Source organism: Marmota marmota, unplaced genomic scaffold, assembly GCF_001458135.2.
Source record: "Marmota marmota marmota unplaced genomic scaffold, marMar, whole genome shotgun sequence".
Classification (NCBI taxonomy): Eukaryota; Metazoa; Chordata; class Mammalia; order Rodentia; family Sciuridae; genus Marmota; species Marmota marmota.
Window position 1 is genome coordinate 7,091,038 of NW_026000020.1, and position 16,597 is coordinate 7,107,634.

The window sequence follows — 16,597 nt, forward strand, 5'->3', positions numbered from 1 at the left end:
CCACGCAGGTGGCCTGCGGAGGATGCGGGAAGCCCTCTCTCCAGGGGTTATTTCCCGCAACCCTCAGCCCCCGGCCGGAGATTGAACTTGGCCATGATTTGGACCCTTTGAAAACGGAGAAGTTGATATCCAAAGTTCTTCAGTTCTGGAAACCTGCGTGCGCTCAAGGGTTTAGAAGGAAGCGCAGGCTTGGCACTAGATTCTAAGGAACTGAGTTCAAGTCCTGGCTTTGCCATGTGACCTTGGTCGAGTCCCGGACTCGCAGACTCTCGCTCTGTAAGGGACCGATCTGCCTTTCCGTCTGTGCGGAAGCGCTAGGAGTCTGAAGAGTGCTACGCGCCGGCAGCGCAAGGGCGTGCTAATTAGTTTGTGGAAGGCTTCCTTCCTGACGCGGGCTCGGGGGAGAAGGGTAGCCGCGCAAAGGACGGAGAAACGCGGAGAGGACGGGGCGTGGCAGGGCGGAGCCCGGGATGCTTGGGGCCGGGAAGCAGCGGGGCTGGAGGACTGGACCCTCGACTCTGCTGCCCTCCAGCGGGCGCCGCGCGCCGCGCGCCGCGGCTGTCCTCGCCAGACGGATTTGGAGAGCGGGAAGCTCCAGCTGTGGCGCACAAGGAAGCACACCAAGTCCTTCTTGCTTGCTCTCTTAGCGCAGGAGAAATTTCAACATCGGTCCACGCATGGGTGTGAACCCATTTGGACCCACGGCCTGAACAATCTCAGCTGCATTTCGGAGTTTTTGCTACCTATTCGGCCATTCACTCAACAGTGAGATGTACTTTGTCCCAGGTGCTGATCTGGGGATCCCTGTGGGGTGACAACTATTTCGTGAGGCTGCTGAGGGCTCTCTTGGAACCAGTGTATCTGGTCCAAGCTTTTGGGTTTACTTGTAATCCTTCAGGATTCCCCTAGAGGGCATTCCTTTCCCCCCTATTGTACAGATGAGAGAACTGAGACCCCCAGGGTGAAATACCCAGGGGGACGCGGACATGCCCAAGTCCTGCAGGATTCTGGAGCCGGGTCTTTCCCGATTGAAAATGACGCAGAGAGGCGCTGCAGCAGTCCAACCCACTACTTCACATGGCTTAAAAGCCCGGGTTGGGTGATATTTTTAAAGAACTATTAATGCACAGCTTTTATTTCCAGTTAATTGGATGCAGTGAGTCTCCAATGACCAAGGCAAGGGGTCTAAGCAGAGAGACTAAGGATCACAGAGAAGACGGGACTGTTTGAGCATTCAACTTACTAACATATTTAAAAGTCTAAAAAGATTAAAGGATCTTTTGCAATCTAATTTACATACTGGAGTGCAGAGCAAAATGTAGCCCATGTCCCAGCTAGTTACCATGGACCCTAAGTCAATGACTTGGTTGACAGCCCAATAGTACTTTGTGTCCCCAAACCTCAGTTTCCTCATCCATAAAATGGGAACAAGAATCCACGTCTCCAGGGGCTTGTAAAGGATTGAATGTGACAACTAGCATGGGACAGGGGCTCTGATGGCCCTTCATAATGTACCCTCAGAGCTGGATGTGCTCAGCTGTGCAGGGTGATGCGTGTGCCAAGCGAGGGAGAGAACCCAACATGCAAAGGAAACCATCTTGGGGTTCTTCCAAGTCTGGCACCCATCCACCTCCCCTGCCTCAGTTTCCCTTGTGCTCTGAGCATCTTCCCAGTCCCAGCAAAAGCTCAATGATGGTCCATAAACACTGAGCTATAAACGAGACATCGATCCCCTGCTCTGTGGTGTAAAATATTAACGACGCCTAAGTGGATAGCAGGCCCGAGAGCAGAACGTCCGCTTGGTATCAGCAGCCTGGGCTGCAGGCCTAATGGATGGGCTGATCCCTGCTCACTCCTAGCTCAGGGCCCATCAGCTCTGGGGCTCACCCAGGCCCACTGATGCTCCTGCCACAGTCCCCTTCCCCAGAACCTGGAGAAAGTGCCGTAGACAGGTCCCAAGCCCCGTGCTTCCTTGACCCACCATGAAGTGCCAGGCCAAGCCCTCCTCAGCAGCCTCTGCCACGCCCTGGGGGACTGTCTGTCCTGGCAGGCATCCGCCCCTTCCCAGCATGCTTCTGTGCCTTCCTGGGCCCACGCTCAGAGCTGATGGTTCCACTGTCTTGAGGGAAGGGTCGGGGTGGGGATGGGGTTAAGAGCTGCCTTGGAGGTGGAGACAGATAAGGGGCAATGTGAGGGTCAGGGAAGGCCAGGGCTGGGAGCCCTCCCTTGAAAACCTCAGGAGTGCTCTGCATCCTGGTCTCCTTCAGGAAGTTGTCACTGGAAGGTGCTGGGGGACTCCCAACATAGGCTTACACCCCACCCCTAAGGTCATGGTCTTTTTGCCTGGGACGTTGAAGTAGCCAGGCCAGTGCTGCCTCCAGGAACCCACCCAGGTTACAGCAGCCCAGCTCAGCCCTGTCTCTGAGCGCCCACGGCCTCTGCTGCCTGGGCCACCATTCCTCCCAGCACTTTGGTCATCTGAGTGCAACATCTCCTCCCATGTTGTCCCGTGTAGCCTCTGTCTCACTACAGCAGTGGTGTCTGTCCCTTGAGGCAGGAGGGGGCCGACTGAAATTCATTGGTCCCTCCACGCTCCTTCTTGGTCCTGAGTGCCTCACTGCTTGAGGGCTTCAAGAGGTCTTTTGACTCTCACAGGAAGGACTGAGGGACAGCCTGGACCATGCTGTTCAAGGGACCCATCCCTGAAAACAGCCCAGCAAGCCCATCCCCTCCAAGCTCTCCTGGGGCGGGGGACAGCCCCTCCCCCAGTTCTAGTACATTCTACTGGGCAAAGCAGATATTATCCAATTTGTTTATCCTTCTCATTTTTCATAGAAACCAGACAAGAATGCCCAAGAGTGGAATTTCACACCGCCAAGAAATGCCTCTAGGACCTTCCCCCTGATGTCCCCAGGCACCCAGGCACACCAAGAGCCAAGCTGGCTTCCTCAATCCTGTAGCTTCCCCAGCCTCTCCAGCTCTGTGGCTCAGGCCCTAGCACCGGCTCATACCCTGGAATCCACCTGTCCCCCACTGTGCCCAGTCTATCATGAAGCTCTGGCACCGTGTCCCCTTGACCATTCTCCCATGCCCACCAGCCTGGCCACACCATCTCATGGACTCCCAACATTGATCCCCAATTTCCCGTCCACCTCACTCCTGTCCTCCTATCTCTGCATTCAGCAACTAAAGCCCTCATCTCAAGATGCACATCAGATCTTGTCCCTCCTGTTTGACCTCCAGTGGCCTCTGACTCAATGCTGGCTGCTCAGCCTTCCCCAAGACCATCCCGGATTTGGTAATCGCAACTAATTTCTCTTGTAGAGCCCCTGCCAGGCTGCTCCATGTCACCCTGTACTGCCACCATGATCAGCTCATGGATGGGCACTGGATGGGAGCCAGACCAGGAGATCCCTCCATGGATTGGCTCTGGGACAGTCCCTCAAGTGTTAAGAGGAAAACTCTCCCACCCCACTGCAGGGACCCCAGGATTCCTCAGCACATGTCTCCTGATTCCAGGGGGGTGCAGTTATTGTTGGGCCATGGGGTGGGCCAGGGGTGGGCCATGTGGTTTGCATGATCCAAAGAGGAAAAGAAATAAACTTTGTTCTTTTAATGCCTCAAGGAAAGAGATAAGATGAGGTGAGAAATATCGATTTTGAAAATAGATGTGGCAGGAGGGGGAAATAGTGGATATTGAAAGCTGTTTCACAGAGTTAGGAAAAAAAGCCTTTTGGACCAAACAGAAGAAATAAGATGGTAGCAAAAGTAATTTTTCAAAGATTTTTAAAAAAAAAATTTTTTTAGTTGTTTATAGATTTTTATTTTATTTATTTATACATGGTTCTAAAAATAGAACTCAATGCCTCACACATGCCCGGCAGGTGATCTATTGCTCAGCCCCAGCCCCAGCCCTTCAAAAGATTTTTTTTAAGATTTCTCAATCATTGTCAAACAAAGGTACGAGAGAGAGAGAGAGAGAGAGAGAGGAAGCCAAGACTTTTATACCCAGATGAGTACTTGGGTAGTGGTTGCAGGATGTAGAACTAACTGGACACAAATGGACCAAAGACTGAGCATGTCTTCGAGGAGTTATTGTGGCAGAAACCGGAAGCCTGGCTTTAAAAATCCTGTGGCTAACCAAGACTTAAAATAACTCTTAGATCTTCCAAGTTGCCCTTGCAGAAAACCAGGGCACCTCTACCTACTGCACAGGTGGCCAAGCAAGTGATGGGCAAGAATGGCTCTCCAGAGGGCAAGGCCAGGTCATGGAGGACAGTGGATAGGGGCTGTTCCTGGGGGCAGAGCAGAGGGGACTCTCCCACCACACTGCAGGGACCCCAGGATTCCTCAGCACATGTCTCCTGATTCCAGAGGGGTGCAGTTATTGGTGGGCCATGGGGTGGGCCTGGGGTGGGCCATGTGGTTTGCATGATCCAAAACTGTTAGGTTCCTGGATTTGGGTTGGCAAGCCGTGAGAGCTCAGGAATGACAGGTAACTCCAAGTCTATTCGGTTCCTGGGTTTGGTAGGAAGAGTTCTGATAGAGTGATGTTTTCCTTGCTGTGGACCACTGCCTGCTATGTCCCCCATCCTTAGCCTACCTCCCTTAGGAGGGGAGGAAGTATCTGAAAAACCAAGAAGATGCTAGGGTTTGCACGTGGTTTGTCCCCCACAAGTTTTGTGCTGGAGGCATGGTCTTCAGTGTGGGCTCTTTAAGAGGTGGAGCCTACTGGAAGTTCACTGGGGCACTGAGAAGGGATTAAGTAGTTCTTGTGGGATCTGAGTTAGTTCTTATGAGTGACTTGTTATGAAAAGAGCAAAACGGCAGCCCCCTTCCTGTCCCCTGGCTTCCTGTCTTGCTTTGTGATCTCCTCCTCTTGCTTGGGGTCCCTCCATAATGGCTTTCACCATAAGGTGACACAGAGCTGGCACCATGCTCTTTGTACTTTCAGCCTCTAAAACTATGAGTTATACAAACCTCTTTTCTTTATAAAGTACTCAGCCTCAGGTATTTTTTTATAGAAATGGAAAATGGATGAACACAAAGGATACATACAGATGTCTGCTGGTGGACAGAGAAAAGAGACCACCAGTCATCCACAAAAATCCATTTTACTATTCTTCTCTGGTGACGTAGTTGTTACTGAACACATGTAGCTTGGGATCACATTTCCAAAACTTCTATGGCCTAGAAGTGTGAATAAGTTTTCCCCAGCAGAATGTGAGCACAGGCAACAGGTAGAGCCCTTAGGCACTGGGCACGGCCTTGCCTCCTCATTTCCACATCTGGAGCCCTGACACAGAAGTGCCCTGTCATAATATGCAACGGTGGTGACACAGCTCTTGGGGGTGGCAGAGCCACATGTGGAAGGCACCTGGGCCCTGAGTGACTGTGTGGAGCAGAGCTGCCCACCAGCCTGAGCACACCCTTCAAGGAGGTTACAGCAGAGAAAAATTAACTTCTTTGTCCTTGGGACACTGGGTTTTGGGGTGTCATCGTTTTCCCACCTGGTCTAGTTTCATGAACACAAGCATGATGGTCAGATCAAGCAGGCCTGGTGCCTCTCACGGCTGAAGGGAGGACCCTGAAACTGGGGGTGGAAGCAGAGCTCTCTGAAGAGAGAGGAGGAAAGAGGTGGGTGGGGGGGCAGCTGTGTGCCTGGGTCTCTCCCTGGGTGGGGCTTAGAGAAGTTCGCGCTGCGAGGACCCATGGCGCCCTTACCCAGTGGGTCCTGTGAATTCTCCAGGGGCATCAGTCTCTCTTAAGGACCTGGCTTACATTAGAGAAGCTCCTCAAATTCATGAATAACTGCCGTCACTTGGTGGCCCAGTCCTGTTAGGCCTTGACAGGAACGACCTGATTTCACCCTCTTGTCCAGAGTCCCCCCATGGAAATCACACCGTGCACACCTGCGGCCAAGAGCTGTCTCTTCTCTCTCGCTCCCTAGCGGAATCCTAACGAGGCTGGGGCAATGATGTGCTCGACTATAAAACTACATTTCCCGGCTTCCTTTGTGGATGGAGCTGGCCAATGGGATGGAAAGAGAGGGCTCTGGGTGGGGCTTCTGGGAAATCACGTGGGAGGGAGTGGGCGGACTTCGCCAGCTCTTCCGCTTCCGCCCTTTCTCCTTTCTGGGAGGGACTTACGACAGCTGTCCCTGGAGCCGTGAAAGGAGGTGTCTGATGACTTGAGAGGCCAAGCTAAACGTCACAGCCACCTGCCTCTGGACTGCCACTACTTGAGAAAGCCTGTCTCATTTGGTTCACTGTTAGGTTTTCTGTTCCGTGAGGCTAAAGTCCATCTTATACAGATTTGAAGGTGGAGAAACGCAGGCCTGAGAGATGTGTCCACGTGTGCACCACTGGCCAGAGGCAGGTGGCCCGTCTCAGGAATCGGACTTTCCCCCTACAGGCTCAGTCCCCATATGAGGGCTCCAGTTGTCTGTTCTGCTGCTTTTCTCCCCACTTCAGATGGCTTCTCCTGGAAGCCTTGTGGCCAGGCTGCACTTCTTTGGCCCCAGTCGTCGTCAGCAGCTCTGGGCCAAGTTGTCTACCTTCCTCTCTGGACTATTGCTCGTGCAAGCTGTCTGAAGGCAGAAAAGCCCGTGGTCAGGACAGAACCGCTTGGGGGAAGATGGAGGCAGAGAGACTGGAGAGGAGGGACATCATCAAGAGAGATGGGTGAAGCTCACAACTCTGGGACCTCCCGGATGCAACCTGAGAGGAAGACTGAGCTTCCTGGCCTCGGCTGATACAGTGATGTTTCTCATCCCTTCTGTCTGTAACAAAGCCCTACACAGTTGAGATTATTTTTCAATGACAGCACGAGAAGAGGGTCCAAGTGCAGGCCTGGAAGTCAGACTGCCCAAGTTCAAAACTTGGTTTTTCTACTTACTAGCTCTGTTACTTTGGCCAGTCAACTCAGCCTTGATACAACTCAGTTTCTGCAACTATAAAATGGGAAGGACAGCAGCTTCCATGCCTCAGAGTGAGTGTGAAGTAGAAATAGATCACTGTGTAAAGTACTTTAGAAAAATGCCTTGGTCCATTTGAAGAACTCCATAAGGGCTGCACCCTCTGCTGTTATTACAGAGAAAAGGCTCCTTGTGCATCCTAATGGCACACTCAGAGACCAAGCAGGAGCAAGAGGAGCCTGAATAAATCTACATTTTTCACTGTAGCGGCACCTTTCCCTCCCCACTCTCTTCAATCTACAGAAGCACAGTTTCCACCATGGTAGAACAGCTGCCCAGACTTATCTTACTACTGGAAACAACAACTATAAAACCTGGACAGAACAAAGCCACTGTCTGAAGGCATTGGAGAGCAATTAACAAGGGACAATAACCCTTGAGAGAAGGGAACCACGCTACAGCCTATGAATAAGGAAAAACTGAAATAGACCTGCTCTAACAAAGTTAAAGCAAACTTTAATGGGATTGGTGTGATTTTTTCAAGAATTTAACTGCCTGCCAAAATTTTTTACTCGAAGAGAAGTTGAGTCAGAGCCTCTACAATACATTAACATTTTCGAGCATGTAATTGAAAATTGCTAGACACAAGAAGACGGAAAAAGTAGATAATTATGAGATCTACAAAAAGAATCCACAGATGACCCAGATGTGGGAGTTAGCAGATAAGGACTTCAAAGTAACTCTGATCAATGTGTTTTTTAAAATAGAAAAAGAAATGGGCAAAATGAATGAAAGATCGAGTTTAAATTTTAGTAGAATTGGGATCTTGTGTCAGTTAATGTTTGGGGAAGTAGACCCACTTTGAAGGACATGGGATCCAGGTTTTATTTTAAGAATGAGACCCATTGTGAGATCCAGGGACAATGTCTGCTGAAGGTTTCCTCTGTGTATGCGTGGGGTTGCTGAAGGTCAATAGGAGCAGGAGGTGGAAGAAAGCTTGGATGGGAAGTGAGAGAAGTCGGAGCATGCTGGAGCTCAAGGGACAAACTGGAATCTGAGTATGTCTCAAATGTTGCTTGGATCTTGAATGTCTCCCAAAGGCCTGTGTATTGAAGACTTGGTCCCCCCAACCCTACCCCATGGCTTTATTGGGAGTGGTGGGCCTTTAAGAGGTCATTGAGTGTGTTCTTGAGGGGAACATTTGGACCCTAGTTCCCTCCTTTTCCTTTCCAGCAGGTATAAGGTGAAAAGGTCTCCTCTGCCCCATGTTCCCACCAGGTGGGTTCCCACAGGTCCAAAGTGACAGGGCCAAGTAACCATGACCATAGGCTAAAACCTTCAAAGCTGCAAGCCAAAACAAACTTTTTCCCTTATTAGATTATCTCAGGTATTTTGTTACAGCAATGGAAAACTGACTATCACAGTCTCTCAGTGCATCCAACCCTGACATCAAGGTCACCTGCCAAAGGAGTTGACATCTGTTACAGAGCTGTACTCAACAAACACTACAAGGCATGCCAGGAAACAAGAAAGGGAGCAAACACAAGTAAAGGAGAAAGAGGAAAAAGACATGATACAAATAGAAAAAAAAATATTCAAGTGGTAGACATTATTCTGACCACATAAATGATTATATTAAATGTAAATGGACTAAAGGTGAATGTGGAAAAAAATCAGAAAAGAATACAAGGAAAATAGGGACAAAGTAAAAACAATGTGTAGTTGGGATCCCAAAAGAAAAGGACAGAGGAGGAGAAAAGTCCAGAATTCTAATTTGGAGAAATTGTAATAATAATTAGAAAAATAATTTGAAGAACACAAAATAATATAAAGTAATATGAAAATAAAAAATAGTTTGAATAATAAAATTTAAAATAATTTCCAACATGAACAAAAGAGATCAAAAAGATTCAATAAGCTCAACAAACCCTAATCAGGATAATGCAAGGAAACCACAGCTGGCCAGAACATCATCAAATTGATGGAAACCAGAGTTAAAGGAAAAACCTTAAAAGCATCCAGAGGAAAAGACACACATTATGTGCAGGGGAATGACAATCTCAGTGATGGTGGACCTTGCCACAAAAACCACACCCCCTGGTTGCAGCAGGAACCCAGCCCGTATATTCACTGTCTACCTGAATCCCAGGCTCAACCTGAGACTCTTGGTGGTGGTGGGAGGTGGCGGGTGGGGGGANAAAACCACACAGGCCAGACTGCAGTGGGGGGGCTTTTTCAAAGTGCTCAAAAAAAAAAAAAAAAAAAATGAATGGTCAACCTAGAATTTGATACCCAGCAAAATGTCTTTCCAAAATGAAGAGTGAATTAAGACACTTGGAGACACAGACACGTTCCTCAACAAGTACTGAGGTGAAATTCCTCCTGTGGAAACCGATTCTGGGAATAAGTCCTTGCCCATCACAGGAAGTATGACATCTCCAGCACCCAGGCCACCATCAGGGCCAGTGATCTCTTGAAGGAGAGGAAATTTATGCTCCTTAATTAAATGGTTCTGGTTTCTACAGTTCTTGTGGTCAGGAAAGACTTGGGAAGCATGAGAGGACCCAGCTATGTGGCCACGTGGGCACGTCCCTGAGTGTCACCGTGGTGGGCCCCTTACTGCTGCCTTAAGGGAAACCTCCCTTTAGTTGCTGGCACCCCCTTGGCCAGCAGGAAGGCTTCTCTCCCCCGGGTCTCTGTCCCCAGTGGGACATACCCAAATCCCCGCAGTCTAGTAATATTGAACAAGTGATGGTACGGGACCTTTGAGGGCAGTTTGTTCTCTAGCTCCTCATCCTGTCCCCCGGGTCCCTGTTTCACTTGGGAATGGCCATCCTGATCCTGTCCAGGGGAAATAAGCAGCCCCAACCTGCCAGGCGGATAGGGCCAGCTCCACCCTTTAGACCTTGGAGTTTCTACAACATCTGTCACTTGGGTCTGTGAGTTTCTTTGGGTGCATTTCTGTCTCTTGGGCGATTGGGTTGGCAAAAGGACAGGGTAAGGATCAGTCAGGAGACATAAGGCAGGGTGCCCTATGCCCCTCATCCTCCTCAAGTCTCATTTTCCTCTTCTCCAAAGCCAGGGAACATTCTGGAACCCCAGACCTGCCCCTGGGTATTGTCACTGGGAGACTTGTGCGCACCCATCTCTGTGATGGTGCCTGCAGCTGGAGGGGCTCTGGGCACTTGCTGACTGGTGCGGTGTCATTGGTGTCATTTTAACCCCCTGAACCTAGGCTGGAGCCGGGGCCTGAGGCACCTGGGAGCATCGCTGGCTGCCCAGCATCTGCCGGTTCCCCCTGGCGCTCGCCGCAGTCACATGGGTCCATCAATCCTCAGGTTCCAAGACACTGATGCAAAGTGCTCTCAAGTCACATCCCGCTGCGGATCTGGGCAGACATTTGGACAAAGCATTTCTTTATCTGAACTCGAGCCGAGGGCCCAGGGGTGTCTCGGGGAATTTCCATCTGGGTCGCTTGGTGCCAGATCTCAGCTCCTGTGGTGTCTTCTGACAGATCAGAGAGATGTTTATCACAGAAGCCCCGTGTCCCCTGAGGCCGACGAATGACTCAAGGGTCAGAACTCGGGACTGAAGGCAGAATTTTCAGGTTTTGGATGTGAGCCCACCTTCACCTCCAGGAAGCTGGGAGGTCTCAGCCAGGCCCTCGTGAGGAGGGGCTTACTGAGTCCCTAGCCCATATACAAACATCACTGATCCTCACAGTGCCCTGGAGGCAGGCCTAGCCAGGCTCCTGTCACAGTCACAGCCACAGGAGGCTGGAGGACCTACTCCTCTACTTTCCAGAAGCTTTGGGACACCCACCCTTGCATATGCCTAGCACACCTGTTCCTCGGGGCAGATCAGTGTGGGCAGGACTGGTGGAGTCATCAGGGAGACGGTCAGCTAGACCCAGAGCAGGGGCGTGGTTCTGGGTTCTTCCCTCAATCCAGAGAGATGCAGAGTTAGAAGGGGCCTGGGTACTTTGGCTCTTCTCTGCTGTCTGCACCAGGCCTGCCACACAGCCTTCACGGCTGCCTGGGCGCCTGAGCTCAAGGGGCCTCTGGTCCAGAGGAGGTAGGCCATTAGCCACTTAGAACTGGGCATAGCGAGATGTGCCAGAAGGAGCTCCCATCTCAACTGAGCACCAGAGGTTTCCCAGAGGGACCTGGATGTCTCCACCCTAGAGTGGAAGGTGTGAGGAGGTGTAGGCACATGGAACAGGAGCAGCGGTGGGGTGGGGACTGGAGGTGGCCAGTACAGTGAGAACAAAGGGGAGGCAGGGCCACAAGGCCAGGCTCAGAGGTGGAGGGCTTGATCCCCAGGGGCACTCCTGTCCTTTTTAACACCCTGAACTGTAGCGTGGCCACAGGTGGGAGGGAGAGGCTCCCACAGAGTGGTCACAGAGGAGACCACTGAGGCCCAATGGGGGCAGTGGGGTCACACGGGGACAAGAACACAGGGATCTCCACTCCTTGGCTGGCCTCTTCCTTCCCCAGGCCTCACCTCATTCTGCTGACGTGTCTAAATGACACCTGGTGGCAGCACAAGGTGACAGGGGAGGATCCTGCATGACCCTGACCCCACCCCACAGCAGGAAGAGGGGCTCTGATCACCACAAGCTGTCCCCCAGGTGCGTGGAGGGCAGAGATACACGCGGCTTCCCCCCTCGAGCCTCTCAAGACCCACACCTACCACAGGCACAGACTCCGGGGCCAGACTTAGGAATTATGCACAGAAAGCGGAGTCTGTATGGCTGCCACCCCAGTCAGGGCAGCCAGCGGGCAGAGGATCTGGTGGCAGAACTAGGGCGGGACGGGGTATTTCCTACCCGCGTGTCTCTGAGCACCTCTGTGCTGTGGATCCTGCTGCCCTTCAGTGTGACCCCAGGGGTGCCGTGCCTTTGAGAGGGTCCTCCTGATTCTGGCGGCGGAGGCCCCTTCCTCATTCCTTCCTAGTTATCTTTTCGTCTTTCCTAGGAAAGCGGAGGACTGGCCCACGCTGCCTTGACCCATCTCCTTTGCCTGAGGTCAAGGGCCCGAGGACACACCTTCTTGGTAACTCCCCTCTTGTAGGTGTGCCTTAAATACTCACAGGTGACAGGTGCTGGGCGTGAGCCCTGAGCCCAGATGCCCACCTGGACGCTGCCCCACGGTTGCCCACAGCTGGCTTATCCGTGGGTAGGGAGGCTGCTCACATCAACCCAGGGATCTTGTGGAAGCCTGTCCCCGGAATCCCATGGAAAGGGACAGCCCCTGAGCCATGAACCCCAAAACCACACCCCCTGGTTGCAGCAGGAACCCAGCCCGTATATTCACTGTCTACCTGAATCCCAGGCTCAACCTGAGACTCTTGGTGGTGGTGGGAGGTGGCGGGTGGGGGGATCAGGAAGCAAACAGTATAACTTCCATCCAGAACCCAGAGGAGCTGGGTTGGCCTTGGATGCATTTTAAAGCAGTTGGATCCTTGAAGGGTCGGATCACCCTCAAGTTGCCCCAAGCAGTTTGCATCTGGCCCTGGTCTCAGGAGCCACACGAGTGTCACCAACTCATCCTGAGCCTGGCTCGGGCAATCTGGTCTAGGGGTTAGGAGAGTCAGTCCCTCATGCTACCCCTCCCCAATTCTCCTGTGCACGCCTCCTCTCTCCATCTGACTGCCGAGGGCCGCGTGAGGGCTCCAGTTGACCTTGCTCAGGCAAGGGCACTTATAGCCCTTCACCCACAGGAAGGGAAGGGAAGGTGACCAGGAATGTGGCCTTCAACATCTCCACCTGTCACTGACTTCCTGCACTTCAGCTCCACTCTGCCCAGAGGGCTTCTTCCATGCCACTGGATACTGGGCCACTGGAAGTCACCAGGACTACACGTTACAGCCTCAGTGTCTCAGACAAGGGGCCACTCACTGTCAAAAGGGATCCATTGGCCCAGCCCAGCCAAGGTCTGGGCAGTGGGTATTCTGGCCTTGACTGGCCGGAACTCTCTCTCATAGCTGCCCATGGTCAGAACAGGCCCAAGGTCACCGAGGGGAAGGGAGTTGGTGCTTTGCTGGCTAGAACTGACCATAGAAGCCTTCAGTGTACATCAATCAAGACCAGGCTCAGAGTCTGGTCGCAGGAAAGCAGACCAAAGAGGCCTTTGAACACTGGTCCTGACTGCTTTTGCCTGGGATTTGGGCACCAAATCCCATCTTTGTGCCAAAAACCACCGATGTCCTGTCTCTAGTCCCAGCCTTTCACTTGCCCCATCCCCCCATACTTCCCCTGGATGTCTTAAACTTCGGTGCACCCCAACTCCCACTGTCCCCCAGGACAGATGGGCTTGTTTTCCACCACAGTAAATAATGTTCTGTTCTCCTGGGTGCTCGGGACACAGCTCTTGCTGTATCTGACTCTGGACTTTGGCTCTTGCCTAGACCACTGTCCCTTGGGCTCTCTTCTCACCGTCAGATCTTTATTCAATGGCAATATTCCCTCCAGGCCCAGCCCTGGGTGCCCCCATCCCTTCCTCCCTGTCCAGTGATGGTTTCTATCACTCTGTCTCCTTTTAATACATCTTTTATTTATCAGTTTCGTTTTATAGCCTCTAAACTCTAGAGGGATTCTGAGCTCTGAGTTCCCTGCTGTCCCCAAGGCCAGGACAGCCCCTGCTGAACAAGGACTTCCATGACTTGTTGAGTGAGTGCCCATGTGGATGCCCTGGGCCTGGCCTCAGGCATGGAGCACAGGAGAGACCAGGCCAGTCCAGAAAGCTCCCCAGGACTGGGCCTCACGACCCCAGTGCCCTGGTGCAAAAGCCCCTCTGTAGCAGCAGCCACCAACTCTGGCCGGGATTGGCTCTGTCCTTAGGGTTGGCCTCAGCCAGGCCTGGTCCTGTGGTTGTGAGATTTCACACTGGCAGATGCCTGCTGTACTGGGACACCGGCAAATCTTCCTAGCACCCTGCAGGGTCTCACAGGACAGGAAGGAGAGCTCAGAGTGGTGCTATGGGTGATGGCAGGCAGAACCTCGCCCCACACAGAGATGGCCCTCGGAGGGCGCCGGGGAGCATTGCCAGCCAGGAAATGGGCTGCAGGGGAACTACCCACACAAATTTGGCTTCACTCCTGTGCCTGCCACAGCCACGGTGGTCTCTGGCCCGAGGCCTGTCCACACACCCATTTCAGCATCGGCTTTCTCTGTTGCCTCACAATCCCCATGTCCTCCCCTCCCTTCCCATCTGCAGCACTTCGAGGGACCCTGGGGAGCAGCGGCTAGATCGGCTCTTCAGCTCAATTACTCCGGCTCTCCTCCCCCACCAGTGGACATGGCCCTGCTTGTGGTCAGACGGGAGGGCCACCGGAACCCCAGCTCCCAGGCCCCTCCCCAGAGCGGCCACAGGCAGGGGCAGGAGGTCAGGTCTGTGGCAGGAGATGGGTGGGGGTTTGAGGAGGACCGAGGTGGGAGAAGCCCTGAGTTGGCATTTTCAAGTTTGAAGTTTGGAGACAATTAGCAACTGAATTATTCAAGATGCTCCAGGGAAGAGGCTGTTTTTAAGAAAGCATGAGTAAGCAGGGCTCGCTCACAGCCGGGCGCGGGATCGAAAGCGATCAATTGCCATAATGCCTGTAAATATTTACCCGGCTTGATTGTGAATGTGTACGCCAGCTGCGGACTTGACACCAGAGTCTATGCCCAACACACCCTCCCAAAGTGGGCGGAGGTGCACCAGCCCCTCCCTGTGTGCCCCTGCTCCCTGGCCCCAACGCCTCATCTGTAGAATGGGCTGGTGAGGTCCACCATGGCACAGGCGAGTCCAGGGCAGCACCCAGGGCCAATAGGCAGCAAAATTGGCCTTGACGTGGCAGGAACAAAGGCAGAGGCAGACACCTGAAGCTCTGATCTTACCCCAGATCCTTGGCTTAGTTAAAACACAGGCTCCATTTGCGTCTCAGGAGAGGGCTCTGTTAGTACCAGTCCCGGAAGCACGAGAAGGCTGGGGTGAGCTACTCAGCCTAAGCACCCACGGAGCCTGACTGCAACGTTAACTGGGCACCTACTGTGAGCCAAGTATGCCTAAGCTGATTGCTGGGTCTTATTTAATCCTTGCAGCCCCAGAGAATTAAGTTCCTCTGTCATTACTCTCTGTTTTAAAGATGGTGAAACTGAGGCTCAGAGAAGTGACTTTCCCTAGGTCGCACAGCTGGTACGTGGCAGAGGATGACCTCAGTCCAGGCCCTGTCTAGGAGCCACCCTCTGCCTTCCTCCTCTTCCGTCCACAGGTGCTCGCCCCTTCCATTGCAGGCGCAGGCTTGGGGGCTGGGCTGTTATTCCTGCAAGGTGGGGAGTCAGAGCGCGCTCTGTCCAGCAGACTCCCGCCCCCTAGTTCTGCTATGGAAGGGCTCGCGCAGCCAGGCTGTCCCCGTGGTCAGGGTACAGACCTCTGAGTGTGGACTGAGATGCTACTGCAAGAACAGCACCTTGTCTCTTGTCCAACACGCAGACACACAGATCGCAGGGGACGCGAAGGTGAGGAATGCGTGCGCAAACGCATGCGCACAGCTCAGCCAGCGCCCTGTGGCTTCCGCCTCCACACAGACCCACCTCAACCACATCCCTGTGAAATCAGTGCTTGGAAATAGCTCAGTCGCCCACTGAGTGCCTGTCACCCTCCCCCAGGTGCTGAGACAGAGCCCCCGGCCTGTGCCCCTCGTATTTTGCAAGCTGGGACACCAATCCTGAGACTGAGCAGAGGAAAGAGCTCTGTCCTGGGGGTTGCCAGGCCTATAGAAGCCACGTGCAGCTCACGTTTTCTTTCCAGGGCTCAGTTTCCCTGTCTGTGCCATGAGAACTCAGAAGGTCTGAGATGAAGCATGGAGGAGCTGGGGGAGGGATGGAGACTGCCCTTGTGTCAGGTGTTTCCCCGTCCAGGGGAGCGCACAGGCATGGACTTGAGATCCTCATGGGGAGCCTCAGGGGTAAACTGTGCCTGGGTCTTTGCCTCTGCCCTCTTGCCTTTAGAAGGGGCTGGGGACATGGAGCCCCTGTCCGGTACAGGCTGGCATCAGGCCCCCAGATATGCCCAGTTCAGGCTTGGCCCTGACACATCGACCACAGCAGATTTCCAGCCATGTTTGGGGTGAGGAGATTAGAAGGGTTCTGCAGGCAGGAGAGGGCAGAGGGAGGCTTTCCTGACTCCTTCCTCCCTTTCAACTTGCCCAAAGGCCTGCTCTGTGCCAGGCCCTGTGTAGGTGCTTCCTAAATGTGTCCTGGGTAGATGGATGGGTGGATGAGTGAATGGATGGATTAATGGTGGATGGGTGGATGAGTGAATTAATGGGTGAATGGATGGTAGATGGATGAATGGATGAGTGGATGGATGGGTAGATGGCTGGATGGATAGGTGGATGGGTGGATGCATGGATGGATGGATGAGTTAATGAGTGGATGGATGAATGAAGGGATGGATGGATAGGTGGACGGCTGGATGGGTGGGTGGATGGAAGGATGGATCATTCCCTCTGTCATCCCCAAGCTCTCCCCCAACAAAGGTGGGGGGTGACAGTGCTACCCACTTGGCAGGGTTAGCCAAGGGCATGGTCATGAGTTCCAAACCTGCCCCACCCACAGCACACTCTGCTCACTCTAGTTCCCTCCTTTTTGCTCTGGCCACAGGGGTGCTCACAAACTGCACATCTCCCTCTGCTCTG

The 16,597-nt window shown here is 53.0% G+C and overlaps 1 protein-coding gene across 3 annotated transcripts in view; it reads right to left on the bottom strand.

Annotated features, from left to right (window-relative positions):
* Kcnip3 (potassium voltage-gated channel interacting protein 3) overlaps positions 1-16,597 on the bottom strand; it is a 75,321-nt gene that overhangs the window by 33,688 nt on the left and 25,036 nt on the right. The gene's annotated exons all lie outside the window — the stretch shown is intronic.